Raw genomic sequence first — 4,384 nt, 5'->3', positions numbered from 1 at the left:
GTGGGGACACAGCCTTTAGAGACAGGCAAAAGCATCACAATAATTTAAAAGAGAATGGTAGGAAAATAATAAGAATCTAATAAAAAAACTAGTTGTGTTTCTTTTAATTAATCTCTATCAGGAAAGGTAGTTAAAAGGTTGTACATCCTTTTTTCCTTTACCAATATTTATAAAATGAATAAATTACACATTCTTGAGACATTTGATAAGACAAGGAAGAATAGGAAAACACAGGGGAAAAGAACAAGGAAAATAACTCTAAAACAGATAACAAATGCAAATATTTTGGAGCATATTCTTCCATATTTTTCCTCCTTCAATATGCCCATATCTATTGCATGTGATATTTACAAATGTATGAACATTAATTTAAAAACATATGTTGAGATACATAGTTTGTCATATGCTATTTTATACTTAGATACATGTGAATCTATTCTTAACCTAATAATTATTGACATGTATCATTTTAATTCCATTTAATTTCAGTCCATTGTATTAGAGTAGCATCAGAGTTTCAATCAACTTCATTATTGTGAACTTATGCTTTTTAATGTTTCATTACTTAAATTGCATAAACTCAGAGGAGCTGAGAAATATAACATTAACTGAAATATAGATTATTAAAAGGTGAAAAAATTGTAAATTTTATAGAAAAGTTTAGCCGCCATTTAACACTATCGACTGCTATTTTATTTTACTTCCTTCAGAATGATGCAATTCTTTTGATTGCATCATTGAAGGCATTCTTCACTTGCCTATTTCTCAGTGTATAAATAAGTGTTTTAACATAGGGGAAATGGAAAAAACGAGTAGTGAAACCTCTTTATTAATAGTCACCTCTTCTTTTGCTGTGGGATTCATATAGATGAACATGCATGTGCCATAGGTCATAGAAACCACAATCATGTGGGAAGAACAGGTGGAAAAGGCCTTTTTCCTTTGTCGGGCAGAAGGAAATCCTAAAATTGTCTTGATAATGCAAGTATATGATAGAACTACACACATAAGAGTCAAAATGAGGGTCAGCACAGCATAGATTAAAACAGTTTGTTCCACAAACCATGTGTCTGAACATAATATGTTCAAGGTGAAACATCAGAGAAAATGAGCAATGACATTCAAATTACAGAATTTCAGCCCCAGATAAAGTGGGGAGGTTATAATCAACAATCCAACTATCAGAAAATAAGTCTCCTGCAGGCTTTGCTGCTCATGATGCTCACATAATGCAAGGGTTTGCAGATGGCCACATAGTAATCATAGAACATGGCAGCCAGCAGAAAAAATCTGTTACTTCACAGAGATCAGCAAAAAAGACTTGGCTGATATAGGCATTGTAGGTAATGATCTTATCACTTGTTGCTGTGTTATATAAGCATCTGGGAATACAGGCAGATGTGAATGAGGTCTCTAAGAAGAAATTTTGTAAAAAAAAAAGTACATGGGTGTTTTAAGATGGAGATCCACAAAGGTGAGTGTGATGATTGTCAAGTTTTCAGTTATACTCAGTGTGTAGGTAAGAAAGAGAAAGATAAAAATCAGAACTTTCAACTGAGACTCATCTGTCAGTCCCAGCAGAATGAATGTTGTTACTGTATAATTGTTCATCACTGATGACTTCTGTCCAATCTGCCTCCCCCATAATTCAGAGAGGTTATTATGTAGATCACATTATCTGTATGAAATCTAATTTAATCAGCTCTATTAACCTCCACTACATTTTATTAGCTCTATTATTCTGTGCTATATTTTATGTTATATTTTGAAGCACACTATACATGTGATAGATTTATCTCCTAATGTGTGATATCATGGGTAGCATGTCATTTGACTCCCCCAAATTCTTCCCTATTCAGAGCTAAGTAAAAAAATCACATTATTAAAATTATGTTTTGATTAACAATTTGGTTCTTTTCTAAATGCCAATACATGATATATAATTTGGCCTCACTCTAAAGAATCTTGACCAAAACTTGGAGTCTCTGTTCTAGCTTTATAATTGAATTTTTTCCCCATTTTTTTTTTAAAAAAGTATATTTTATTTTATGACAATGGAAAACTTACACAGAAGACCAAAATAAGCTTCCCTTCCTTGGCTTCCTTCCACATTTCTCTATCAATATGCAAGCTCTTATGCAGAATACAGTATTTTAAATACAAGTTTTGTTTTTATATTTATGAAATACTTTGATAAATTAACTTAAAAATTGCATGCATGATTTTTTTTTATGTTATCTTTTTGCTTATTTTGATTCCTTGGACCTATTAATTCCTCTTCACTTCTGACTACATTTTCTCACTGTTTTCTCCACAATTCGTACAACTTTATATAACATCTATCACTTAATGAATACTAAATTTCTGTTTCTAGTAGTGGATAGCTCCTGACTTACATATTGAATTGACTACCAAACATATCTGCTTATACATTGACCCTCTTACCAAACATCACCTTGCACAAATCACATACATGTTCATTTCAATGTGCCTAAAATAGAAGTCCTGGTCTTCCACATGGAATGCCACTCTCCTCTCTTTTCCTGTGTGCTTGCAGTTTCCATCTGTTAGCCATGCACTCTGTGCCAGGTATTGTCATAAGCACTTCTCCCATATCCCCCAACTCAACCTTAGTAAATCTTATCATTATTGATTTTCAATTGACGCACCACTTCCCATAAAAGTTTTCTTCAATTCTGATGACTTCTTAGCTTACACACCCACTCATGTGCTCCCATAACAAATAAAACTTGCCACAATGTTAATGTTTGGCCAGAGAATGTATTTGTGCAAGTCATGGTTTTCTCGCTGAGATAGCAATGACAACTAACGTATCTCCACATATATCATCAATACCTAAAAATATTTTTTGAATAAGTTTACATATCCCAAATTTACCAAACGCACAGAGGCAAAACTATTTCTTCGCATTTGGGCTTTGGTTCATATTGCCATGGTACTGAATATTTAAAAAAAATTTCTATATCTCTGACTCTATTAGTAGAAAATTTTGTGGTCTTTTGTTTTCCCTTTTAAGGAAGAACTATTTGTATTAATTACGCACATTGTGAAGTTACCTTCTCAATTGCGACAAAAGTTATAACTGCCTTCTCTTCCTTCCATGGTTTTTCAAAAAAGCAATTATATTGATACTGAGGTAAGAAGAGAAGCACACCATATAATTTGCCCCGTCTATACTGTCAAACTCACAGGGTGGCTGGCCATCACAAATCTGGAGAAGTGTGGAGCTAGGCTCATGGTTTGCCTGAAAACTAGAACCCTCTCAGGGAATTCTGGGACATACTCAGCATATGTATTAGATGAAATTCAGAAGTAGTGGAGAATGATTGCTGCAGTCTATCTACTTTTCTGTCACCCTTTCTCCTTGTCTCTTAGGCTACATATGCATCACTATGTAACTTTACTAAGCTCAACATCCTATGGGCATTACTCGATGCTCAAAAATTTTTTTTCTTATAAGATATGACAAGATTCAATAAGATATAAGAAATAAGCCAGGATTCAATAACCTAACTGATAGTGACATGTAATCAACTGACTTCTGTTTATTTCTCAATAGATATTTGAGGAGGCAGAGATTTCAGAGTGATGTTACTGCGGCCAGTGATGTTACTGCGGCCAGTCCCATTTTTTTTAATTGGACTGTTTTCCTATGGTAGAGTTGCAAGAGTTCTTTCTTTATGTATTCTGGATTCAATCTTCTAACAGATATATAATTTTGAATATTTTATCCCATTGTGTTGGTGTTCCAATTTCTGAATGTTGTTTTTGAGAAAAAAATTATTTTGGATGAAGTCAAATTGATTTATGCTTATCTTTTACTGCTTGTGATTTTGGAGTTATATGGAAGAAGTCTTTGCCTAACCCAAGGTGACTGAGACATACTCCCTTGTTTTCTTCCAACAGAGTTTTATCTTAGAGTTTTATCTTTTATGTTAAGTTCTATGATTTATTTTAAGTAAATTTTTGAATATGGCACAAAAATCATGATAAGATTAATCTTTTGCATATGTATATCTAGTTTTACAGCATCATTTGTTAAAAAGACTTTTTTTTTTTAGTGGATTGTGTTGGCACCTTTGTCATAAATCAGTTGGCCATTGTAGTGAATTGAGTAGTGTCCCCGAAAAAGATATGTCCAAGTTCTCACCTGCAGAAACTGCAATTGTGACCTTTTTGGAAAAGGTCTTTGCAGATGTAATTAAGCTAAGAATTTTAGGAGGCCTGAAATCCAATGACTGGTGACCTCATAAGAAGAGAATAATAAAGAGACATAGGAAAGAAAGCCATGCGAAGATGAAGGCAGATATCAGAATCATGCTGCCACAAGTCAAAGAATTCTAGGGGCCACCAGAATCTGAAA

General features: G+C 33.5%; 1 pseudogene; it reads right to left on the bottom strand.

Moving 5' to 3' along the window:
* Nucleotides 1-1,611, bottom strand: part of LOC105308911 — a 15,385-nt pseudogene extending 13,774 nt beyond the window's left edge.
* Between the last annotated feature and the right edge of the window lie 2,773 nt (nucleotides 1,612-4,384).

The sequence above is a fragment of the Pteropus vampyrus genome, unplaced genomic scaffold, assembly GCF_000151845.1.
Source record: "Pteropus vampyrus isolate Shadow unplaced genomic scaffold, Pvam_2.0 Scaffold638, whole genome shotgun sequence".
In the NCBI taxonomy this organism is placed as follows: domain Eukaryota; kingdom Metazoa; phylum Chordata; class Mammalia; order Chiroptera; family Pteropodidae; genus Pteropus; species Pteropus vampyrus.
The sequence above is the reverse complement of the archived record's forward strand: the minus strand, read 5'-3'. Positions and strand labels throughout refer to the sequence as shown.